Source organism: Schistocerca piceifrons, chromosome 10 (genome assembly GCF_021461385.2).
Source record: "Schistocerca piceifrons isolate TAMUIC-IGC-003096 chromosome 10, iqSchPice1.1, whole genome shotgun sequence".
Classification (NCBI taxonomy): Eukaryota; Metazoa; Arthropoda; class Insecta; order Orthoptera; family Acrididae; genus Schistocerca; species Schistocerca piceifrons.
Genome location: NC_060147.1, coordinates 92026783 through 92054550, shown reverse-complemented (window position 1 = coordinate 92054550; position 27768 = coordinate 92026783). Strand labels below are relative to the sequence as shown.

Genomic DNA, 27768 nt, shown 5'->3' with positions numbered 1-27768 from the left:
ATTGTCCTGCAAAATGATGGTCAGGTCCTGCAGAAAGTGTCTCCAGTTCTGTCTCTAAGGTGGTCGTGGGTTGTGTTCCACAAATGAACAGCATAGAGACAGAAGTGATGACACTTTCTGCAGGACCTGACCATCATTTTGCAGAGCAATGCTCAAGCACGTACAGTGCAAGCTGTTACTGATTTGTTTGACTGATGGGGCTGCTAAGTGCTATACCAGCTACTGCACTGCTATGACTTAAGCCCTCGTCAGTTCAACTCGATTTCTGAACTGAAGGAAACACTTCATGGCATTCGCTTCAGAACTGCTACAATTTCGTCGGGCAATAGACCGCGCCGCTCGAACTGTCAACACAACTGGCACTGCTAAGAGTATCCTACAACTTCCACATCGCTGGCAACGGGTTATAGACCATGCTAGTGACTACTTTGAAGGTCAGTAAAATTTTGAAACACCTATTTATTTTGTACGAGTTGTAAGTAAATAGTACTCACTACTAAAGTTTCAACATTCTTACATTATAGATGTTCGAGACTTGAAAAGATCTCTAGAACCATATAGTTCCATTTGATTAAAGCAACTATATCTGGCCCTTTTCGTTCGATGCTAAGGTCCTATTCCAATACAGTTGGAGAGCCTCTGACATGCTATTCGAGTTTAGGAGTGAGTTTACGATGGAGGTATCACTAGGGTGGTCCACGCAGATATGCAAAGCTACTGTAGCAGGGTGGCGAAGTGGTCAGCGAATCTGCCAATTCAGCAGGAAACCCGGGTTCGTATCCAGGCCCTGGTACAAATTTTCATTTGCCGCTTCGGTCTCCATATATACACCACGACTGCTCTTCGTTCGAAGAAAATCTCCGTCCACCAAGGCAAATTTAATACTTACGGAAGAAATTTAAAACTGTTGGAGGCAAATGAGCCGAGGACGTTCCTTCATGTATTTTCGCCACGCGAAGACACTTATGTGGGGACGCATTGTCTTGATGAAAGATGACTTTCTTCCTTGTCAAACCTGGCCTTTCTTCGCGTACCTTGTGCTGTAGTAGACCCAGGGGGTTAGCGTAATAGGTCCTGTAATTGTTTGACCAGTGGGAAGATAATGTATGACCAGAAAGCCTTTCGCATCCCAGAAAGCTGACGCTATGACCTTTGTGATCAATCATATTATCTTTACTTTCTTTGGTGGTGGTGGCGGCGGTGACGGTGGTGGTGAATGAGCATGTTTCCACTGCTTTATCTGTTATTTTGTCTCTGGGTTACACCCTAGTTTTATCTGTGGTCACAAACCGGGGTAAAAAAATCTTGTTGGTTGCTCTGAAAACGTGTCAAACAGTGTTCTGAAATTTTCATTTTGAAGCGTTTCCGATGCTATGGTAAGAGCCGCAGCACCCATCAAGCACATAATTTCCTCATAAACAATTCCACTGTTAAAGCCCATTCGGGTGACATCCCTACAGCTTCAGCAATTTCTTGTATTTCCAGTCGGCAATCCTCCACGACGATTTTATGCACTTTTACAACAATCTCTGGGGTAGTGGCACGCCTGGCCTGACCTTTTACTCTGGGGTAGTGGCACGCCTGGCCTGACCTTACGCGGATCGTCATGCGTCACGACGAAATTTGAACTCGATTGGCCACTTGCAAACAATTCAGTATGGAGGAGGGCAGTCCGTCAGTGTGTTCAGATAACCGACATAAATTCCATACCTTTTTTTACGAAGTACCGTATAACTGCTCGAATTTCGATTTTTTCCCATCTTCACAAAAGAACCGAGACACGTCCGCACCTTAGATCTCTAATCAGAGCACTTACACGTCACGTGTTTACGCATAAACCTATTGCTACGCTGCAACCTCGTTGCGAAAGCGCTGACGTCTGGTGGCGATACCACGAACTTTTCAAACTTACAACACAAAAACATTTTGCAGCGTACTTATAATTCCCACGAACTATTTTAAAAAAGTTCGGTACAGATAAATGGCCAAGAACAATGCAGCAAGTGACGCATTGTGTGAAAGACAAATTCGCAAAGTCCTTTTATACAACTTTCATACACAACTGCCGAAATGCGGAGGGCCGCTATCTTGTTGGAATACGGAGTCCCTGCCATCAGTTTCAAGTCGTGGTATGACCCACAACTGCAACATAGTCGAGGTAGCTACTACATATTGACAATTCTCTCAGCGAAGAAGTGACAGTACTTTGTCTTGTTCAACACGGCACAGAACACGTCAGTTTTGTTGGAGTATCAGTCGTGTACCACAGATGTGTGTAGATTCTCTGCCCCTATATGCATCTGTTGTGCCGGTTCACCTTTCCCGAAAGATGAAAGTGGCTTCACCACTGAAGATCAACTTGATCGCGGTCATTTCCAAGATGGTTCTTCATACCAGTACAGAAGTGCAGATGGCGCTATTTATCGTCATGGTTTATGTGGCTTGCAGGACCTGCAGTTTGAACGGCTTCGCTCTTAATCGCCTACCAAGGTTCTTCCCCACATTATGTCTGAGGGATTGTCCGCCCCATTAGCTGAACGGTCAGCGCGTTGGAATGCCACGCACGGGGGCCCGGGTTCGATTCCCGGCTGGGGTGGGAGATTTTTCTCCCCTCAGATACTGGGTGTTGTGCTATCATCATTTCATCCCCATTTTTGACGCGCAAGTCACCCAATGTGGCGTTGCACTCATTAACACTTGCACTTAGAGGCCGGACTTCCCGCATGGGAACTCGCGGCCGCTGACGCCATACGCTCATTTCCATCTAAGGGATCTTCATTTCTGCACTAGTTCGACAGGTAGACTTCGTGGGGTTTTGCAACATCAGTTCACACACAGTCTATCGTTTCTGGCTAGAGTTGTGGAACTACCGTAAAGTATCATTAAGCAAGCGTTGACACAGCTAAAGATATTGAATATGTTCCTGAGCACAAACAAGCTTCAGAAGGTGTTGCTAATCACGCACATGTCAGTAATACTTTAAGTAAAATACACTCCTGGAAATTGAAATAAGAACACCGTGAATTCATTGTCCCAGGAAGGGGAAACTTTATTGACACATTCCTGGTGTCAGATACATCACATGATCACACTGACAGAACCACAGGCACATAGACACAGGCAACAGGGCATGCACAATGTCGGCACTAGTACAGTGTATATCCACCTTTCGCAGCAATGCAGGCTGCTATTCTCCCATGGAGACGATCGTAGAGATGCTGGATGTAGTCCTGTGGAACGGCTTGCCATGCCATTTCCACCTGGCGCCTCAGTTGGACCAGCGTTCGTGCTGGACGTGCAGACCGCGTGAGACGACGCTTCATCCAGTCCCAAACATGCTCAATGGGGGGACAGATCCGGAGATCTTGCTGGCCAGGGTAGTTGACTTACACCTTCTAGAGCACGTTGGGTGGCACGGGATACATGCGGACGTGCATTGTCCTGTTGGAACAGCAAGTTCCCTTGCCGGTCTAGGAATGGTAGAACGATGGGTTCGATGACGGTTTGGATGTACCGTGCACTATTCATTGTCCCCTCGACGATCACCAGTGGTGTACGGCCAGTGTAGGAGATCGCTCCCCACACCATGGTGCCGGGTGTTGGCCCTGTGTGCCTCGGTCGTATGCAGTCCTGATTGTGGCGCTCACCTGCACGGCGCCAAACACGCATACGACCATCATTGGCACCAAGGCAGAAGCGATTCTCATCGCTGAAGACGACACGTCTCCATTCGTCCCTCCATTCACGCCTATCGCGACACCACTGGAGGCGGGCTGCACGATGTTGGGGCGTGAGCGGAAGACGGCCTAACGGTGTGCGGGACCGTAGCCCAGCTTCATGGAGACGGTTGCGAATGGTCCTCGCCGATACCCCAGGAGCAACAGTGTCCCTAATTTGCTGGGAAGTGGCGGTGCGGTCCCCTACGGCACTGCGTAGGATCCTACGGTCTTGGCGTGCATCCGTGCGTCGCTGCGGTCCGGTCCCAGATCGACGGGCACGTGCACCTTCCGCCGACCACTGGCGACAACATCGATGTACTGTGGAGACCTCACGCCCCACGTGTTGAGCAATTCGGCGGTACGTCCACCCGGCCTCCCGCATGCCCACTATACGCCCTCGCTCAAAGTCCGTCAACTGCACATACGGTTCACGTCCACGCTGTCGCGGCATGCTACCAGTGTTAAAGACTGCGATGGAGCTCCGTATGCCACGGCAAACTGGCTGACACTGACGGCGGCGGTGCACAAATGCTGCGCAGCTAGCGCCATTCGACGGCCAACACCGCGGTTCCTGGTGTGTCCGCTGTGCCGTGCGTGTGATCATTGCTTGTACAGCCCTCTCGCAGTGTCCGGAGCAAGTATGGTGGGTCTGACACACCGATGTCAATGTGTTCTTTTTTCCATTTCCAGGAGTGTATGTTGTGTCCCTTAGCACTGTTTACCTGAATTTACGTGGCAGCATTATAGCAGGAATTGAAAACGCCATCCTTAACATTGTACTGTATCACAAATTTTATTTCTAAAACGCGTAAATCGAACATTAGTATAACAAAGGAAAAGTGTGGATTTTGTAAGTTTGTACGAGGGTTTTCCAGAAAATAAGTTCCGATCGGTCTCTAAATGGAAACCACAGTGAAAATCAGAAACATTTTATTTGCAAGAGTTAGCTATACTTCCCAGGTACTTCTCTACACAGTCGCCGCTCCGGCTTAGACATTTGTCGGAGCGTTATACCAAATTTCCGACACCATCGTCATAGAAGGCAGCCGCCTGCGCTTTCCGATAATTCTCTACACTGGTTTATAGCTCGTAGCCTGCGCCCAAGTCTTCGTATCCAGCGTTTCATGTGAACAGAGATGATACTCAGGGCGAGCCAATTAGGGCTGTGTTGTCGGTGATCGAACACTTGCCATCGAAAAGGCTGTAGGAACGTCTTCACTGCCCCTGCAGAGTGTGGCTGCTAATTGCCACGAAGAAGGAAGTGCGTGGCAGTTGTGTCAGGTGGGCTGCATTCATTATGGCGAATCGTCTCAGCGGGCCCTCCTACTTGGCGGGAGACATCGTTGTTCTAGGCACCTTTACTCGCTTACAGTGCGCTCACAACTGAAAAGAGCGTCATGATGCGATCGACAGGCATACTAGAGACACTGCCCGACATGTCTGTGCACATCGTGTTTGCACTGTGGTGTCCATTTCTCGACCGATCGGAACTTACTTTCTGGACAACCCTCATATTTCTTGAGACATTTCACAATATTGTTTCATTAACTCGCCCAACAAGCAAGCAGTGGTACGTCAGTGGTAACTCATGTTAAGTGCACTGAGTTTGCAGTTTAATACAAGGTGATTCAAAAAGAATACCACAACTTTAGGAATTTAAAACTCTGCAACGACAAAAGGCAGAGCTAAGCACTATCTGTCGGCGAATTAAGGGAGCTATAAAGTTTCATTTAGTTGTACATTTGTTCGCTTGAGGCGCTGTTGACTAGGCGTCAGCGTCAGTTGATGCTAAGATGGCGACCACTCAACAGAAAGCCTTTTGTGTTATTGAGTACGGCAGAAGTGAATCGACGACAGTTGTTCAGCGTGCATTTCGAATGAAGTATGGTGTTAAACCTCCTGACAGGTGGTGTATTAAACGTTGGTATAAACAGTTTACAGAGGATGGGTGTTTGTGCAAAGGGAAAAGTTCTGGACGGTATCTGGAGATGTTACAGAATTGGCTGTTCCCTGAGCTCGAACAAGAAGCACAACAATTCATATTTCAGCAGGATGGAGCGCCACCACATTGGCACTTATCTGTCCGAACTACCTGAACGTCAACTAGCCGAGGCGATGGATCGGCCGCCAGGCAGCCCGTGACAGAGCACTTCATCACTGGCCTCCAAGAAGCCCTGATCTTACCCCCTGCGATTTTTTCTTATCGGGGTATGTTAAGGATATGGTGTTTCGGCCACCTCTCCCAGCCACCATTGATGATTTGAAACGAGAAATAACAGCAGCTATCCAAACTGTTACGCCTGATATGCTATAGAGAGTGTGGAACGAGTTGGAGTATCGGGTTGATACTGCTCGAGTGTCTGGAGGGGGTCATATTGAACGTCTCTGAACTTGTTTTTGAGTGAAAAAAACCTTTTTAAATACTCTTTGCAATGATGTACAACAGAAGGTTATATTATGTTTCTTTCATTAAATACACATTTTTAAAGTTGTGGTATTCTTTTTGAATCACCCTGTATACTAAGTAACCATTTGTGTATTTTTAAGACTAAAATTTTGGATACAATTTTAAAAATACGTTGTTACTTGAAAACGAAGACTTACCTGAATGAAACATATCATAATCGACGTACTGTAAGTATCTTGTATCGAAATAAGTAGCAACAATTTGAACCAAAGAAATTTTATTTCGTTAACCTGTTTGAGGCACTTAGTGCCCTTCTTCAGCAGGTTATAACTATTGTGATATTTTCGAGTGTCAACAATAAGATGCACGCAGCGTATTGCTGTGGTCCTTAATGGCGATACATTCCTTATTAAAATTTATGTCGTTGGAGATCTTGAAAATCTTCAAGTTGTTTTTCCTGTACAGGTAGACGGTTGTTTGCGCCCGGCTACACATAAAGTTTAGTATTTTGTTCATCTTCAGCAACTGTAGCTTTGAGACTTGCTGGCAGATTAAAGCTGATTGCCGGACCGAGACTCGAACTCCGGACCTTTGCCTTTCGCGGGTAAGTGCTCTACCGACTGAGCTACCCAAGCACGACTCACAACCCGTCCTCACTACTTCTGCCAGTTAATGGTCTTATACATACCAAACTTCAAAGAAGCTCTCCTGTGAAACTTACAGAATCGTTTCTTCCAGGACAGTTAGTTCTGTAAGCATTGCAGGAGAGCTTCTGTGAAGTCTGGAAGGTAGGAGACGAGGTACTGGCAGAAGCAAAGCTGTGAGGTGAGTCGTGCTTGGGTAGCTCAGATTGTAGAGCACTTGCCCGCGAAAGGGAAAGGTCCCAATTTTTCAGTCTCGGTTCGGCAGACAGTTTTAACCTGCCAGGAAGTTTCATATCAGTGCACCCTCCGCTGCAGAGCGAAAAATTTTATACTGGGAACTGCAGGTTTATATATCGAAATAATTAACGACCAGTTGTATACTGAACTTAATATGAACCATCTATCTGAACAGGAACAACATCCTGAAGACTCAAGATCTACAGCCATATTAATTTTAATAAGGGATGTATCGCCAATTAAGGACTACAGCAATACGCTGCATGCATCTCCTTGGTGACGTTCGCATATAATGCGTAAGTTATAACATACTGAGGGAGGGCACTAGAAATCGGTTAAGGAAATAAAATTTCTTTAATGCAACTGGTTGTTGATTATTTCGCTACATACAACTGCAGTTGCTGATATGGATAAGACACTAAAATTGAACTACCTTATTCGCGAGTTAACATTGTTTACAGCCTAGATAATCTATACCTACATCCATACTCCGCAAGCTAACTGACGGTGTGTGGCGGAGGGTACCTTGAGTACCTCTATCGGTTCTCCCATCTATTCCAAACTCGTATTGTCCGTGGAACGAAAGATTGTCGGTATGCCTCTGTGTGGGCTCTAATCTCTCTGATTTTATCCTCATGGTCTCTTCGCGAGATATACGTAAGAGGGAGCAATATACTGCTTGACTCCTCGGTGAAGGCAAGTTCTCGAAACTTCAATAAAAGCCCGTACCGAGCTACTGAGCGTCTCTTTTGCACAGTCTTCCATTGGAGTTTATCTAACATCTCCGTAACGCTTTCGCGATTACTAAATAATCCTGTAACGAAGCGCGCTGCTCTCCGTTGGATCTCCTTTCTCTCTTCCATCAACCCTACCTGGTACAGATCCCACACCAGTGAGAAGTATTCAAGCAGTGGGCGAACAAACGTACTGCAACCTTCTTCCTTTGTTTTCCGATTTCATTTCCTTCGGATTCTTCCAGTGAATCTCAGTCTAACATTTGCTTTAACGACGATTAATTTTATATGGTCACTCCATTTAAATCACTCCCAGATAATTTCCAGTTGCTGACCTGCTATATTGTAGCTAAATGATAAATGATCTTTCTTTCTATGTATTCGCAGCATATTATACTTGTCTACATTGAGATTCAATTGCCATTCCGTGCACTATGCATCAATTCGTTGCAGATCCTCCTGCATTTCAGTACAATTTTCCATTGTTACAACCTCTCGATATACTAGAGCATCATCCGCAAAAAGCCTCAATGAACTTCCGGTGCTATCCAGAAGGTCATTTATATATATGGTGAATAGCAACGGTCCTACGACACTCCCCTGCGGCACACCTGAAATCACTCTTACTTCGGAAGACTTCTCTCTTCATATGAGATGCGTGGAAATCTGGCGCACTTTGTCTGGACTATGCACGGGAGTTAAGATTCCTTGAACAGTACGTAGAGGAGAGGCTGCTGGTGTGTTTCTATTTCCCCACCTTGGCTGGGAAGACAGGAATTTCACTGCCCCACTTCTCTGCAGTAATAAGACACGCCTAGGCATTACTGCCTTTCGCAGTTTCGAGAGCCACTAAGTCGACGGGACGTACATGAGGCGTGATCCGGCAAGTAATACCAACGTTTCGTAACGATACGGCACCTTCTTTTCGCCGCGTGACGTTGGTACTACAGCTTTACGGGTCACGCAAAGAGCCCTGATGGAACTGGGCCATTGAGTTGGCAGACTTTCGCCTCTTCATCGACCAGTGACGCGGTGGGGGCGGGTCCTGGTGGGTGGTGGGGGAAGGCTGGTGGCGGGGGCGTCAGCTGTGTCAACACGGGAAGGACTTATCCGGCTCAGCTCCAAGCGGGGATCACTTCTGACTGAATACTCACTTCTGTTGACTTCTCGGATTGTGAGCTTGCTGCCCACCAGGAAATTACCGCGCCTGTCCGTGGAGGCTACTGAAATGGATAGGTGGGACCGATATCTCACGACCACACTCAGGTAGATCTCAGGTTACGGCACTAACTTGGCGAAGTTCTCTGCAGTCCAAATACACTACTGGCCATTAAAACTGCTACACCACGAAGATGACGTGCTACACACGCGAAATTTAACCGACAGGAAGATGCTGTGATACGCAAATGATTAGCTTTTTAGAGCATTCACACAAGGTTGGCGACAACGTGCTGACATGTGGAAAGTTTCCAACCGATTTCTCATACACAAACAGCAGATGACCGGCGTTGCCTGGTGAAACGCCGTTGTGATGCCTCGTGTAAGGAGGAGAAATGCGTACCATCACGCTTCCGTCTTTGATAAAGGTCGGACTGTAGCCTATCGCGATTGCGGTTTAAAGTATCGCGACATTGCTGGTTGGTCGAGATCGAATGACTGTTAGCAGAATATGAAATCTGTGGGTTCAGGAGGGTAATACGGAACGCCGTGCTGGATCCCAACGGCCTCGTATCACTAGTAGTCGAGATGACAGGCATCTTATCCGCATCGCTGTAACGGATCGTGCAGCCACGTCTCGATCCCTGAGTCAACAGATGGAGACGTTAGCAAGACAACAACCACCTGCACGAACAGTTCGACGACGTTTGCAGCAGCATGGACTATCAGCTCGAAGACCGTGGCTGCCTTGACGCTGCATGACAGACAGGAGCGCCTGCGAAGGTGTACTCAACGACGAACCTGGGTGCACGAATGGCAAAACGCCATTTTTTCGGATGAATACAGGTCCTGTTTACAGCATCATGATGGTCGCATCCGTGTTTGGCGACATCGCGGTGAACGCGCATTGGAAGCGTGTATTCGTCTTCGCCATACTGGCGTATCACCCGGCGTGATGGTGTGGAGGGCCATTGGTTGTTCGCATTGACGGCACTTTGATAAGTGGATGTTACATTTCAGATGTGTTACGACCCATGGCTCTGCCCTTCATTGGGTCCCTCTGAAAACTTACATATCAGCAGGATAATGCACGATCGCATGTTGCAAGTCCTGTACGGGCCTTTCTGGATACAGAAAATGTTTGACTGCTGCCCTGGCCAGCACATTCTCCAGATCTCTCACCAATTGGAAACGTCTGGTCAGTGGTGGCCGAGCACAATACGCCAGTCACTACTCTCGATGAAATGTGGTATCGTGTTAAAGCTGCATGGGCAGCTGTACCTGTATACGCCATCCAGGCTCTGTTTGACTCAATGTCCAGGCGTATCAAGGCCTTTATTCCGACCAGAGATGGTTGTTATGGGTACTGATTTCTCAGGATCTATGCACCCAGATTGCGTGAAAACGTAATCACATGTCAGTTCTAGTATAATAGATTTGTCCAATGGATACCCGTTTATCATCTGCATTTCTTCTTGGTGTAGCAACTTTAATGGCCAGTAGTGTATCAATTACTTTTAAGTATTTTATTAAAATCATTTTGAGTATTAGGCAGCGTAGTTAGTAAACAATAAAAAAAACCTAAAAGGGCACGTTTCGACCGTTTTTCAGCGCTCCTCTTCAGGGCGACCAACTACTATCAATTTCTACCTAACGCGGAATGGTAGTTGGAGTTAGACGCATGGGACATTCCATTTCCGGAATGGTCAGGGAATTCAGTATTCCGTGACCCCCGTGTCAAGAGTGTGCCGGAATTGGAAATTTGTGGTAAGGTCTTATGGGACCAAACTGCTGTGGTCATCGGTCTCTAAGCTTACACAGTATTTGATCTAACGTAAACTAACTTACGCTAAGGACGACACACACACACACACACACACACACACACACACACACACACACACACACACACACACCAGTGTCCGAGGAAGGACTCGAACCTCCGACGGGGGAGCTGAACGGACCGTGACAAGACGCCCTACACCACGCGGCTTGTGTGCCGAGAATACCAAATTTCAGACGTTAACTCTCACTAAGGACAACGCAGTGGCCGACGGCCTTCGCGTGACGACCGAGAGCAGCGGCGTTTGCGTAGAGTTGTCAGTGCTAACAGACAAGCAACGCCACTTGAAATAAACGCGGAAAGCAATTTCGGACGTACGACGAACGTAGCCGTTACGAGAGTGCACAGAAATCTGCCGTTAAGGGGAGCCGGAGGTGCCTATGCTGCCCATGTTAAAATCACCAAGTTTGAGGAACATTTATGAATAAACTACCAAATAGAAAAAATTTAGTATTGCAGTTATGACAGAGGGATTTTGGGGTATCTTTTCTAGTTTCCTTCCAATTATTTTTTTTTATTAATGACCCAAATTTTTTCACAAATAATTGCTTTATAATTGAACTGAAATGAAACTACTGAACATATTGCCAAATGGCTGTGTTACAATGTAAGTTTGAGCACTAGGAGTGCTGTATAAAAATTTCATCTCTCTAGCTTGAGTGGATTTTGAGAAAATGTTCCTTATATTCGAAAAATTCTAATTTACGCGAAATGGCTATCAAAGTTTCTCAATACATTCCTGCACTATAGGATGGATTATCAGGGTCTTCTTCTTCATCCTCCAAAAGCTTCCTCTTCTGTCTTCTTTTCTGGCCTGTTGTTCCATCATACTTCATATGCCTTTCTCTTCTTTCTGCTCCTCTTATCCTTTCTCTGTCAATATTTCTCAGTGCTCGTACAGTGTTCACCCCAGCTATAAATCCTAATGCCTTCAGAACTTCACACTGTTCCCTTGGTTGTAGGTTGCTATTGCATCATAAATGCCAAATTGTAGCGTTTTTATGCTTACAATCACCGTTTTAGGAATCACTTTCCAAATCAAATTGTTTACGCTCTCATTGGGATTCTGCGTATTTCCGTGTAGACATTTGTGTAACAATTCTGCCTGTGCTATGTCATGAAAAATTGGTTTTATTGTTCCCTCCTGATTCTTGTACATACTGCATATTACCCGCTTTACACAAGAAGTATAATACTACCAACAACAGGCGCAACACTGAACTAATTCGAAACGGTAAACAACAAAGAGACGATGCTCCGCGCTCTTATTAATTGTAGTATCGCAACTTGGTATAAGTGTTAATTTTCTTTTCCCTACGTTCTTCCTCTTCTTATATACACGGTTACTAAAACGTGGCATCGTAACCAGAACAAAAGTGTACGACAATATTAAATGGAGCAAGATGTTCGAAATTCTGAGGAAAATAGGAGTAAGCTGTAAGGAAATATGGGTAATATTTGCCACAGAAAACAATGTAGCCAACCCTTGCACACTCGCTGTATGCGTAACATAAGGCGCTGTATGCGTAACAGGCCGAGAAAATCCCAAGCAGTTCGCCAGGAAGTCACGAGAGGGTGTTAGATACATTCAGCGGCCGCCCATTTCCTCTGCAGGCGTGGGGGAAAATGGTAATAACTCCACTTCTGGGGCGAGTAGAACAATAATTCAAAGTTTACATTAAAGAGGAATGTTCCAATTAATTATCGGTAGCAAAAAAAAAAAAAAAAAAAATCGTAATTTTTTGGATTTGACCACCTCCGGCTCCCCTTAATGGACTATGACAGCAGACTACATGCTTCTGCTGATAGCAAGCCTCCGCCCGCAGCACCTCTCGTGGGCTCGTGACCCTATCGGTTGGACCCCAGACGATTGGAAAACCGTGGCCAGTTCCGATTTCATTTGGCAAGACCTGATGGTGGCAGCGGAGTACGGTGCAGACGCCACGAAGCCAAGTAGTCAACAGGGCACTGTGCCAGCCGGTACAGGCTGTGTTTACATGGAATGGAGTGGGTCCTCGGGTCCAACTGAACCTATCATTCAAAATGACTCTAACCACTATCGGACTTAGAACTACTTAAACCTAAATAAGCTAAGGACAACAAACACATCCGCGCCCGAGGCAGGATTCGAACCTGCGACCAAAGCAGCAGCGCGGTTCCGAACTGAAGCGCGTAGACCCGCTCGGCCACAGCGGACGGTGAACCTATCGTTGACTGGAAATGGTTACGTTCGGCTGCTTGGAGACGATTTGCCGATTTGCAGCCATTCATGGACCTGACATTCCCAAACAAGGGCTGAATTTTTATGGGTAACATTGCACCATGTCACCAATGTCCGCGATGGGTTTGAAGAACATTCTAGACAATTCGAGTTTATGGTTTGGCCACCCAGATCTCCCGACATGAATCATACGGAACATTTATGGGACATATTCGAGAGGTCAGTTCCTGCACAACATCGTGCAACACTTTCGCAGTTATGGCAGTTATAAGGGCAGCCTGGCTCGGTACTTCTTCACGGGACTTCCAACGACTTGTGAAGCCATACCACGTCTACTTGCTGTACTACGACGGGCAAAAGGAGGTCCGACACCATATTAAGAACTATCCCATGGCTTTCGTCATTTCAATGTACATTTTATTTTATTTAATCGTGTGGCTAGGGCCCCCCGTAGGGCAGACCGTTCGCCGGGCGCCGGTCTTTCAATTTGACGCAACTTCGGCGACCTGCAGTCGATGAGGATGACAGAATGATGATGATGACAGCACAAGACCCAGTCGCTGGGCGGAAAAAATATCCCGACCCGGCCGGGAATTGAACCCAGGCAATCCGTCACGCGACCTTATTTTTTTCTTTTGTAATCTCATTTTGTTTGTTTTCGTTCGTTGCATCTGCTCGGGGCGGACGTCATAGGACACTCTTTTCAGTTCGTCGTTGATCTATTAACTCTGTTTTTTTATTACAGAGCAGTGTGCGATTTGCAGGGGGGTATGGGGGGGGGGGAGATTCCTCCCCCCCCCCCCTCTGCATCAGACCATCCCCTCCTCTGCTTTTAGTTTATGCATCCCAACCTGGGATCTTTATTTCCCACGCACTGGAGTAAAAGTTTACATATAATTTAAATTTGTGGAGCCGAACACTGAAAGTTTTTAATACAGTCTTTCTATTAATACTATTAATATGTTTGCTTATTAATTTTGAAAAAGTATTATGTAGTAGGTAAGCATTTCATAACATTTAGGACTAAACGACAAGACGACGCACGCCACATTTCCGTAGCATGCCCAGCGTAAACTAGGATTTAGAGCCACGTCTGTATTGTATGGCGGATGTGATGTGTTGCGTACGAAACTACAACCTGCAATCAGATCCAAACGTCGTGGAAAACTGTGAAGAGGTGTCATCCTGCCGCAAAATAACGCCCGCCCACATTATGCCAAACGGGCAGCCGACGCAATAAAGGAATTGAGATTAGAGGTGCTGGAACATCCACCATACAGTCCAGACCTGGCTCCAAGCGATTTTCACATGTTTCGACCGTTAACGTAAGCACTACAGGGAAGAAGATTTGAAAGTGATGAAGACGCCATTGCTGCGGTGCAATATTGGTTACAGATGCAACCGATAAACGTATTTTTCTGATGAAATAAAAAAAAAAAAACTCGTAAAACGTCGGGAAAACTGCATTGAAGTCGAGGGATGTTGCGTAGAAAAATAACGCATGTTTCAGTTTTCTATCATCAAAATAAGTACAGCTTTTCACAAATGTACCTTTGCTATTTGCACTCCCCTCGTATACCTATATGTAGATGATTTTGTAAATAAGCTTTACCTATAATGTACTTTTAAAGACATAACAAGGAATGGCTTTTTCTGATAGTGCATGCGCGTGAATAGTGACTTTCGGCATTAACATCTATTTACAAATAACTGTTTAACCATGGGTAACACCACGGTCCAAGCTAGTAACATATGTAATTATACTAACTCCCTAGGACATCCCCCCCTCTGGTAAAAGCACAAATCGCACACTGTTACAGTGGGCAGCTAACTCTCTGACCGAACACGCTGAGTTACCGTGCCGGCTAACATTCAGCTACCGGGGGTGGACATTCAGTGTACATACTGCATTAGATAATTCTTTTTGTCCATACGAACAACGATGAGGCCTTGTCCACTCATATTGACACCAGAAGGCCTCATGAGAACTGGCTGTTTTGCTGTATGGTTTGTTTCAAAAGAAAGGCACCTATTAAAATAATTGCATGAACTATGTTTTTGAGTGTTTTTCAGCTATCAGGTAGGGCGACATGACAATGTGTTTGAGATATAGCTTAGACCAGTTGTTTGATTAATTTCAGCTTGCTATTTGTTGGTTTTTCAAAGATAACAGATGCCAAGCACATTTTTCGTGCATGAACTGGGCCTGAAAGGTAAGGTTCATTGCACCATTGGTTAGGAATGTGTGTATTTAATATTAGCTGTTACCAATGGCAGCATTCGCCTATCAGTAGTTTTGCTGTGATGAGTACACTAACGGCGCGAGAGTAAGTTGCTGTACATGAAATAACGTCAGCTGCCGTCAGGTGTCTAACCGTTCAGGTTAGCATAGTTCGTGATGTGCTCCCCTCCCAAGTTGTTCCCACGAACGATGCAGCGGCGTGCATACATGGGGGAGTTTTATCTACATCTACGTGGATACTCTGCAAATCACATTTAAGTGCCTAGCAGAGAGTTCATCGAACCACATTCACGATTTTCCTTTAATTTACGTCTATGGTCACAAACTTTTTGTTAACAGATTACCGGTTTCAGTCTTTAATGACCATCATCAGAGTGGCCGTGCGGTTCTAGGCGCTACAGTCTGGAACCGCGAGACCGTATAGTATAATAAAATAATGGAATAGATGATAATAAAATGCGTGGCTTTTTAAAATGTATTGAATTAATGAGATTAATTTTTCGGCGTGAATGACAAGCACAATAAGCTGAGCTATGCCTGGAAATAAGTCCGTATTAGTTCATATTATTTTGCAGGGCGGAGTAGTTTCTTTCTCCGCTGTAGATTTGTGCTTACCATTCTTTATAATACTACGTTTGGTCGCCGCGTTCACCTTTGAAGTCTTGACCGTGTTCCTATTAAGCTTATCGGATCTTCGTAATTTTCCAAAGTACACAGGTGGGCTTCAGTTATTGTAATTATTGTACTATTTGAAATAACAACTCACACGACCTTTCTGTTAATAAAACAATACTGTATTTTTCTAAACGGTGCACATATGAAATCCACACTCCTCACTTATTCATAGCGACCCCAAAATGGCGGTCTACAATTACTCGCTAAAAAATTGACGTGCTTCTCACTCTTTCACTAGCTGAGCGCGAATCCCTCCTTCCTCCTACCGATACCAGAAAAAATCCTCTGTTTATTAACAACTGAAAGTCAAAAAATACATGACGGTAGGCATAGGCTCTATGATGGGCTACCGCTTCATCTTGTCTCTTTGCCTTTAAGGAAGACGAAAACATAAAGGAAATGCAAAAGGTTTATCACAACCGCTACGGTCGCAGGTTCGAATCCTGCCTCGGGCATGGATGTGTGTGCTGTCCTTAGGTTAGTTAGGTTTAAGTAGTTCTAAGTTCTAGGGGACTGATGACCTCGGAAGTTAAGTCCCATAGTGCTCAGAGCCATTTTATTTTGACCACCATCAGATCTCCAGCAAAAATGGGAAAACAGAAATATACTCGCAAACTGTATACAGCTTAAGAACAATACATAGACCATAATGAAAAGTAGTACTGATAAAATTTACATTTATTCGCTTTATATTTAAAGAGGCGTACTTGTTTCATAAAAACAAAGTCCTAATGTACTGCAGCCATAGCGGCATCGTCAAATGTTAAATATGGAATCAGCACCAGCATCGTCAAATACATATAAATAACATCACATGCGCAAGTGATGTTGTCAGTAGTACTACTGTTTAAAACAAGCTGCCGTACAGTAGCCACAAGATGTTTGGGTTGTAAGTTCACCAGATGTACATTAGGACTTCGTATTAAACAGGTACACATCTTCATATTTAAAGCGCACAAATGCAAATTTTGTCAGTACTACTTTTCATTATGGTCTATGTATGGTTCTTAAGCTGTACACAGTTGGCGAATGTATTTATGTTTTTCGCATTTTTGCTGCCGATCTGACGATGGTCATTAAAGACCGAAACCGGTAATCTGTTAACAAAACGTTTGTGACCATAGACGTAAATTAAAGGAAACTTATTACATATACGGGTCACTGTTTTTTCGCGACGATGTCGCAGCTTGCGAAACCTTCACAATTCTCTATTATTCCAATCTCGTACAGCGCTCGGAAAGAACGAACATCTATATCTTTACGTACGAGCTCTGATTTCCCTTATTTTTTCGTCATGATTATTCCTCCCTATGTAGGTCGGTGTCAACAAAATATTTTCGCATTCAGAGGAGAAAGCTGGTGATTGGAATTTCGTGAGAAGATTCCGTCGCAACGAAAAACGCGTTTCTTTTAATGATGTCCAGCCCAAATACTGTATCATTTCAGTGACACTCTCTCCCATATTTCGCGATAATACAAAACGTGCTGCCCTTCTTTGAACTTCTTCGATGTACTCAATCAGTACTATCTGGTAAGGCTCCCACACCGCGCAGCACTATTCTATACGCATTATGCATCAAACAGTACGGAAGAATGAACTGTACACATTAAATACTGTATAAGCATTCTATTCACTACTTTGAAATCATACCACGCAGCACATATGAACAAATTAGAGCATTTTCGCAAATACGATAAAGGTCGTAAGTCAAAGAGTAAACAACTTTTCAACAGAGAAAATTTTTTCCCTAATTCGCGCAATACTCTGCAGATCAATGAATATTTTGCACTTCACACTTTCCAAAGTAGCATGTGCTCTTCCTCAGGGTTCAAGCTATCTCGTGGCCAAATTTCTTTCAAATCGGTTAAGCGAGTTAGTCGTGACATCCTTCAAAACCGGTTAATTCCTCAACTTGAATTTAATACGGATGACTTCATCCTAACTCAAGATGCTGCCCCTCCTCATTTCTCTAAGACGTCCGAGGTTACCTGAATGACACCATTCCAGGACGCTGGATTGAAAGAGGAGGAGCAGAAAATGAACATCACCGGTGGCCTCCCAGTTCTCCAGTGCTCACACCTTGTGACTTATCTGTAAGCTTACGTAAAAGACCGCGTTTTTATGGGCCCCTATGCCTAACACTCTCTAAAGTCTGCGACATCACATTGTTGAAGCTGTGAATTCGATAACGAGAGACCAGCTGCTTCTTGTTGAAACTTCCTGGCAGATTAAAACTGTGTGCCGGACCGAAGCTCGAGCTCTGGACCTTGCCTTTCGGGGGCAAATGCTCTCAGTTTTAATCTGCCAGGAAGTTTCACATCAGCGCACACTCCGCTGCAGAGTGAAAATCTCATTCTGGCAGCTGCTTCTTATGTGGCAGTAAAAGAGCCATCGTTTTGGTATTCGTCATGTAACACATGGTGCTCACATTGAATGCATAAAAATTTGAACTTCTCTCTTTCCAGGAACGTTGGAATTGTGTTTCTATATTTCATAATTTGAAAGCAAGAAATGTATGAAATCTGTTCTTTCTTTTTGAATATCCCTGTCTTAATATGGGCAAAACTTCAAAAATGGCTCTGAGCACTATGGGACTTAACATCTATGGTCATCAGTCCCCTAGAACTTAGAACTACTTAAACCTAACTAACCTAAGGACAGCACACAACACCCAGCCATCACGAGGCAGAGAAAATCCCTGACCCCGCCGGGAATCGAACCCGGGAACCCGGGCGTGGGAAGCGAGAACGCTACCGCACGACCACGAGATGCGGGCGGCAAACCTTCCAATGACGATATTTTTCTGTAATCCGGTGCCCAAAGCGATGCTCAAGCTACATATCAAAATTCCATGAAGGAGATCGATCGTTTTAGACAAGACTTTAGCTCAAGATATCTTCTTTTTACGTAGTCCTATTTCGATGAAATAAAGCCTAGATAGCACCCCAGGCTATGCTCAGGTTATCTGACGAAACCGCATGAAAATTTCTCTAGTGGTTTTGGAGTAACGTGTTCAGACATACACGGCAGTTCTTGAGATTTATCATTCGTGTAGAACTTTTAATCTGCGCTAGTCAGAAACACTTCAACAATAGCCCCAGTTGCGCTCGCGAAGGTTCTACCACACGAGTTAATATTTTTTGGAGTCATATTGCGCTGCTAGGAATCCATGTAAGCTACTCATGTCTTTTCTGCCATTGTCAATAGTGTGTTTGATCTTTGTCGTATTGGGACAAAGATGAATGAGTGCGCTGCCTAAGTAATGAGTATAATCTTTGACTCTGTATTTAAGTTTATCTGCGGTGTGTCTGGTCGCCGGTCAATTTTGCAATTCTGTGGAATTAGCATTTGAGTCATTGTAGCGAGGAGTTGGGTTCTTAGAAAAGGAATTTGATATTTGTGAATCTTAGGGAAATTATCTGGAATACCTTACTATGGAGACGAAAACTTGTTTGTAAACATATATGATTGATCCTACTATGGAGAAGATTTTTTGGAGTAATTTTTCAAGGCAACAAATGCATGCCCAATTATGAAATGTTTGTTCGTCAGAACTACTAACTGAATGAAATTTTTGTCCCTTAGATAACTAACGTTCATCTGATCTCTTTGTTTCCACTGTGTCGTAAATAACTCAACTGGTTTAAATGTCCGTAATTTTGTAATGAGAGAATTTCGTAACTGTTAGAGTCTTCTTATGTTGTACAGTCATTTTTGTCAATAATAAGAGTTTCATTTTTCTAAAACGATTTCCTTTAAACAAAAACCCTCCTCCATCATTCTTAGCGTTTTCAAAATTTTTCATGTGTGCATTGCACCTTACGCTGCACGAAGCCACAGATTCTATTGTGAGTAGCTTATTTTTTTCCTTTAGCTGCTGCATTTGTTGGGTCTTACTTTGTTTCGAGAACATCAGTACACAAAAAACACATTTAGCATGAGGTAAGTTTCTTTAATTTCAGGGCAGATCTCACTTTGCATTCTTATGAGAAAGTAGTTCGTAGTTTGAATTAGCAGCAAGCAGATTAATTTACAGTTGAACAGTATAGGTAATCTCAAACAGTTGTTTTTCATCTGAGTAGACCAGTATTTTATTTTTATGGACATTTGAATGCAGAAATTTCATAAAGTATATTTCAATTACACAGCTCTCACTGAATGAACAATTAGTTACTTTTCGCATTTAATTAGATCAGTTTTCATTATTTCAAAGTTAATATTTCACTTAATCTAAAGTTTTGTTCCACGACACTGTTCACATGCGCATCACAGCTCCACCCAACAGTCTGTATTGCTGAGCAGTGGAATACCATAGGTGAAGCATACACTACACGAGGAGAAAGTTTTTGAAAAAAGAATGTTCAATATTTTCATTTACAGATTCATTTTTATAGCAAGCTTACACCTGTCGCGCTCGTGAAGATTCTATCACTTCAGTAAGGACTTTTTTTGAGTTCTACTGCACTGCTAGGAATCTATTTTATGTAAAAACTTTGGGACACACTGCAGAACAAAACATTACATCATACTATCACCAAGCAGGTGCATGATAAGTACATAACTATTTTATAAAACATAAAATAACTGAAATGAACAATAATAAAGAAACAATATAATCAGCTAAGACAGTTAAAATGTACAAATTTGCGAAGTTTTGAACATGGCTGTTTGGATCAGTGACCGTTTATAAATTAAAATTGAAACAAATGATCCCTCGGTCACAATTTTTTAGTCTTATTTACCAGGTTTCAACACTTCTAAGAGTGCCTTCATTAGACTTCAGACATTTGAAGTGTTCTATAACATAATCACAAATTAAGGGAAGAAAATTTTTGTATTTTTTTCATCCCATAAATTTGTAATTATGTTATAGACCACTTTAAATCTCTAATTTCTGATGAAGGAACTCTTAGAAGTGTTGAAACCTGGTAAATAAGACTAAAAAATTGTGACCGAAGGCTCTTCCGTTTCAATTTTAATGTACAAATTTGGGTATGAAAGATACCTAGTCTGCAAAAGTACAGTAAATAAACAAACATAAAAAGACAGTAAGCAAGAAACCTAAACCTCGAAAGTTATAACCAAAACAGACAGCCAACCGACTGCTGTCAGAGAAGCGGAGTGGAGATCCATGATGTCACCTGCGAATGATCAGCTGGGCCACTCACTTACGATGGGGTCCGTGGTATGTTTCGGTGCTACACATTCGCGCTTGGTCAGCTTTCCACGGCCCATCTGAACAATATGTCTCGACATCTACCAGTGCCTACCAAGCGACGGTAAAATTTGTTCGAATGTTGCATTTTAACATTGTCAACATTTTCCCAGACGCGGCAGCCCTTCCACATTTAGATCTACGTGTGTGGAGGCTTGCGTGTATTCAGGGGCTTGTTGTGAGAATGTCCCAGTGTGGCCGTCTCCGTGTCCAGGGGAAGGCGGGGACGGGCTTCTGGGTTTCAAGTCCCGCCCACGCCTCCTGCCACCCCCATAACGCGAGCCCTAAGCAGCCTGGGCTGAGTGGAGGGCGCTGTTAGCTGCAGGGTTTACGAGTGCGCCCAGACCGGGGAATTGTCTTTCTTTACGGCGGTCGGCTGTCGCCGCGGCCCGGGACATTGCTCTCTGGTCGCACACCGCTCTCTCTGCTGGTCTCTGTGCTCCGACAACGGCGACAGCTCAAGTCGTCAAAGGGATTCGCCGGTAGCGATCGTTTCTGCCAAAGCAGCGTTGCTCAGTATCGTGGCGGGCGTCAAACTTCGATAATAAATTAAATCCTAAGGACTCAATGGTGATGGCAGCTGAAAGTTGACAGGCGGACATAGAGATGTAATAGCCGCACGTTGTCTACCAGCTGTGGAACATGAGTCACGTGGGTCATTGTAATTGAAAATACTTCAGGTCTGGTATGTAATCTGGGGAGTTTTCGGAGACGCATAGAGCACGTGGAAAAGTCTAGGCACCTGTCCAGCTCAGTCCCCTATAAAGAGAATTCAGTAAAACCATAATCGTATTTCCAGTCACAATTTCGTATTGCTTTACTAGGTGGCTATAATTTCGCACCTTACAAGAACTGCGGCTTTTCGCAGATGATACTGTAGTATACAGAAAAGCTGCAGCCGGCCGCGGTAGCCGAGCGGTTCTAGGCGCTTCAGTCCGGAACCGCGCTAGTGCTACGGTCGCAGGTTCGAATCCAGCCTCGGACATGGATGTGTGTGATGTTTGTAGGTTAGTTATGTTTAAGTAGTTCTAAGTTCTAGGGGGCTGATGACCTCAGATGTTAAGTCCCATAGTGCTCAGAGCCATTTCAACTATTTTAGGGAAGCTGCAGGATTAGAAAATTACAGCGAAATGCAGGAGGATCTGCAGCAGATAGGCACTTGGTGCAGGGAGTGGCAACTGACCCTTAACATAGACAAATGTAATGTATTGCGAATACATAGAAAGAAGGATCCTTTATTGTATGATTATATGATAGCGGAGCAAAAACTGGTAGCAGTTACTTCTGTAAAATATCTGGGAGTATGCGTACGGAACGATTTGAAGTGGAATGATCATATAATATCAATTGTTGGTAAGGCGGGTGCCAGGTTGAGATTCATTAGGAGAGTCCTTAGAAAATGTAGTCCATCAACAAAGGAGGTGGCTTACAAAACACTCGTTCGACCTATACTTGAGTATTGCTCATCAGTGTGGGATCCGTACCAGATCGGGTTGACGGAGGAGATCGAGTGGATCCAAAGAAGAGCGTCGCGTTTCGTCACAAGGTTATTTGGTAAGCGTGATAGCGTTACGGAGATCTTTAGCAAACTGAAGTGGCAGATTCTGCAAGAAAGGTGCTCTGCATGGCGATGTAGCTTGCTGTCCAGGTTTCGAGAGGGTGCGTTTCTGCATGAGGTATCGAATATACTGCTTCCCCCTACTTATACCTCCAGAGGAGATCACGAACATAAATTTAGAGAGATTCGAGCGAGCACGGAGGCTTTCCGGCAATCGTTCTTCACGCGAACAATACGCGACTGGAACAGGAAATGGAGGTAATGACAGTGGCACGTAAAGTGCCCTGCGCCACACACCGTCGGGTGGCTTGTGGAGTATATATGTAGATGTAGAACTCATCCACATACTTTGCCGTGATCTACAAACACAATTAGGTATCATGTGATAGGTTGTACATAGTATATATGAATACATAAAGGAGACTGACAGTGTCACGTACGTCCTGTAAATAATGTTAACGCTTATGGCATGAAAGGTGACGGAGTGTCTTTATTATAAAACACGACGTAATGAATAATTGCCTATACTAGTAGAGGCTGGAACGCCAGTGGAGATGAAACAGAAGACAGAACTGGGTGGAATGCCCGCATAGGTGTTGGTCCTGCTTAAACACATGAAGTAGCTAGACAGACGTCGTGGCACCTGAGCTCTGGAGCACAATAGGGTGACGGCCGGTCGCTATTGTAGTAGGGGCCGGAAGGATAACCGGATAGCCGGGCGTGGTGGCCGATCGGTTATAGGCGCTACAGTCTGGAACCGCGCGAACGGTACGGTCGCCGGTTCGAATCCTGCCTCGGGCATGGATATGTGTGATGTCCTGAGGTTAGTTAGGTTCAATTAGTTGTACGTTCTAGGGGACTGATGACCTTAGAAGTTAAGTGGTCAGAGCCATTTGATCCATTTTTTGATGACCGGATAACACTTCCGAACGCTAAAAATCTTGGACACAGGTGAGAGGAACGAAGAAGCGGCACCTCTGAAACCACATAGGATGGGTTATTTCCAAGGATTTTTACTCAGAAGCGTACCATTATACGAGTATAGGTTTTTCCTCGCGAACTTTCCGCGCTGGGCGACGAAAGAGTAAAATATGGTTGGTCGGCGTTCGGAAGAATCTGCAAAGAGGGCGAATATTCCGTGGTTTCGGGAACATGATTCGTTTCCGGAACTACGGTGGTGGGGAGCCGAGCCTTGCTGACAAGCCAGCAGTGTAGAGACGAAGTCTTCCGTTTGTGAGCGCCCGTGTGTGACGGTCGCTCGATATCAGCTTTGTTAAGACAGACGGAGTTGCTGTCTTTACTCTCAGGAGAGTTTATAGTTACAACAGTCAGGCACTGTATCATTGCGAACCTATACGATTCTGGACTGCACCTCTGGGTTGGAAGTCGTTGAGTACGCAGCGTTCAGTAATTGAGAGCACTACTTCTGCGTATACTTACGTTGAGACGTTATTATAACTCCGTTCTTGTGGCTGGGAATTCACGTCTTTTGTCTGTAGAACACAGAGAGGAGAAGACAGTATTAGAATATTTTAATCAGAGGACCGCCTTCTGCCATCCTAGTGTCTGGAAGAGTTTATTTGTGGCTGGAGTTCTTCCATCCACGCAGACGAGTACGAGAACCATCAGCCGGCCTGGGTGGCCGAGCGGTTCTAGGCGCTTCAGTCTGGAACCATGCGACCGCTACGGTCGCAGGTTCGAATCCTGCCTCGGGCATGGATGTGTGTGGTGTCCTTAGGTTACTTAGGTTTAAGTAGTTCTAAGTTCTAGGGGACTGATGATCTCAGATGTTATGTCCCATAGTGCTCAGAGCCATTTTGAACCATATTTTCTTGAGAACCAGCACGCCGACGCTAAACAGCTGTGATCACGTTGGTTTATTTCCACTGAGGTTCCACACCACTGTAGATCATCTTTGAGAGTAGTGTCTTCTAGTGTTTGGTACGTAGATGATGTCAGTCGTCTCGCGTTATTTATGTTAGATCGCGTGGTCATAAAAGCCAGCAGAGTTGGGCAACTGATTAATAATTTCACTTAGAAAATATAGACATTTGTCAGAAATGCCGATTTTTTAATGTGCAATAAACGCATAATAAGAAACAACATTTATCATTTAGTAGTATTAGTTGCCTTCATCATTCATTTATGTTCAGATTGTAATTTACAGAATTAAGAGATCCTAAGATCTGCTTCAGGGGGTACTCAGACAGAGCCAAATCATCATTTTGGCGTTTATTATTTTCCGTTGCGCACATTCATTTTACCCCGCATGGAGTAGCAGCTTGGGACTTAAGTACTCACGAGTTCAGTGGATCTACCATCGCTTTGTTTACCGAGCGAGGTGGCGCAGTGGTTAGCACACTGGACTCGCATTCGGGAGGACGACGGTCCAATCCCGTCTCCGGCCATCCTGATTTAGGTTTTCCGTGATTTCCCTAAATCGCTTCAGGCAAATGCCGGGATGGTTCCTTTGAAAGGGCACGGCCGATTTCCTTCCCAATCCTTTCCTACCCCGAGCTTTCGTTCCGTCTCTAATGACCTCGTTGTCGACGGGACGTTAAACACTAACCACCACTACCATCGCTTTTTATTCGTCCGTCGGTCTGTCTGACCGTCCGATTGTTCAGGACCCTATTTCTAATGATGAATTTTTCAATTTAAAATTTATGTCTAGTATGAAGGTTTGAGTTCCCTTTGCAGCAGAAAAATTTTAAGTTTCTAAGTCAATTCAATCGGAAGATGCGACCACTTACACTGAACCGCCAAAGAGACTGGTAAAGGCATGCGTATTCAAACATACAGCTATTTCAACAGGCAGAATACAGCACTGCGGTCGGCAACGCGTATTTAAAACAACAAGTGTCTGGCGCAGTTGTTGGATCGGTTACTGCCGCTACAATGGCAGGTTGTCAAGAATTAAGTGAGTTTGAACGTGGTGTTATAGTCGGCGCACGTGCGATCGGACAGAGCATCTCCGAGGTAGCGATGAAGGGGAGATTTTCCCGTACGACTATTTCACGAGCGTCCCGCGAATTTCAGGAATCCGGTTCAAATCAACGAAATCGCTGCGGCCGGAAGAAGATCCTGCAATAACGGGACCAACGACGACCCAAGAGAATCGTTCATCGTGACAGAAGTGCAACCCTTCCGCAAATTGCTGCAGATATCAACCCTGAGCCGTCAACAAGTGTCAGCCTTCGAAGCATTCAACGAAACATCATCGATATGGGCTTTCGGAGCCGAAGCTCCACTTGTGCACCATTGACAACTCCAGGACACAAAGCTTTACGCCTCACCTGGGACCGTCAACACCGACATTGGACTGTTGATGACTGGAAACATGTTGCCTGGTCGGACGAGTCTCAAATTGTATAGAGCGGAGGGACGTGGAACAACTTCACGAATCCATGGACCCTGCATGTCAGCAGGGGACTGTTCAAACCGGTGGAGGCTCTGTAATGGTGTGGGGCGCGTGCTGTTGGAGTTGTATGGGTCCCCTGATACGTCTAGATACGACTCTGACAGGTGATACATCCATAATCATCCTGCCTGATCACCTGCATGTCCAATGTTCATTCCGACGGATTTGGGCAATTCCAGAAGAACAATGCGACACCCCATACGTCTAGAATTGCTACAGAGTGGTTCCGGGAACACTCTTCTGAGTTTAAACACTTCCGCTGGCCTCCAGACTCCTCACACACGAAAATTATTGAGTGTATCTGGGATGCCTCTCAACGTGCTGTTCAGAAGACATCTCCACCCTCTCGTGCTTTTATGAATTTATGGCCACCCCTGCTGGATTCATGGTGTCACCTCTCTCCAGCACTACGTCAGACATTAGTCAAGTCCGCGCCGGATCGTGTTGCGGCACTTCTGCGTCCTTGCGGGGGCCGCAACACGGGATTAGGCAGGTGTAGCAGTTTCTCTGGCCACAATGATGCGGCACGCGCGGACTTTTTGAACACCCCGTATGAGCTTCATTGCGGGCCAGTTGTTAGCGGATGCCGTGGGCAGGCGAGGTGTAGCTCAGAAAAGCTTCAGAGCGCAGAGGATCCAAAATGCTCAGAGCGGCATTGGTCTGGCCGTTTCATTTTGTAGAGGTTACACGCCTAGCGGCAATGTTTGCCTTCCCCTGACTGCCCCCGTTGTGAGAGGGCGTCAGTTGTTTGTGTGGGGTATGTGCGCAATGCTGGAGGCGACGAGTGGCTGGCCTGATTGTGAGGGAGGCGGCGGAGGCGGGGGCGACCGTGATTGGGGGCGGCTGTGTGGCGTCACGTCGCGTCGCTTCACGTCGCGCTACGTCACGCTACGTCACGTCACATCACGTCACGTCACGTCGAGATAACGCCGGCCTCATCAGCCGGTCGATACGTCCAGTAAGCTGTGCCGAGGGCTGCAGCTAGGAAAAACAACGCCCACACCTCGACACGGCGTCGGGCCTCTCCCATTTCTCAGGCTCGAGACTGGCCACCGCCCTGCCAGGGCGCCCCGTGTTATTTAGTGAACGTCACGGAGCTATAGAAACAATGTCACGTGACGCAGACGGTGCATTATCCACCTCCCCCCTCCTTCCTCCCGCCCGCGGCTGCAATCAAACGCAGTCCGTTTAGCTCCGTGATTTCAAATGTAGAGTAGAAATATCTTTCGAGCGTGCTCGAAATACTCATGTGACAGCGGTCCGAATCTTGTTAGCTAGTGCTTTCAAATCGTGTATATTTAAATGTTGATCAAGTGGATGACTTACACGTGTGCTAGACAGAGTCAACGACATCGACACTGGATGTGTAAGTAGGCTGTTTAGGTTTTTATGTTGGTGACGCCACGCAGTGCTCTGTATGAAAGTCGCTGACTGCGCTGTGTGCAGTCTGTGGCTGGTTGGACTCATTGTTGGAATATTCGCTTGTGTAGTGTTGGGCAGTTGGGTGTGAACAGCGTGTAGCGTTGCGCAGTTGGAGGTGAGCCGCCAGCAGTGGTGGATGTGGAGAGAGAGAGAGAGAGAGAGAGAGAGAGAGAGAGAGAGAGAGAGAGAGAGAGTTCTGAGAGGTTACTACGAGCGCACAATCTGGAAGTGTGTCCGTCAGAAAAAGGAAATTTGTTTAATTGTGTCTATC

General features: G+C 45.3%; 1 protein-coding gene across 2 annotated transcripts in view; it reads right to left on the bottom strand.

Moving 5' to 3' along the window:
* Nucleotides 1-27768, bottom strand: part of LOC124718993 — a 661726-nt gene that overhangs the window by 146512 nt on the left and 487446 nt on the right. The window lies entirely within an intron of this gene.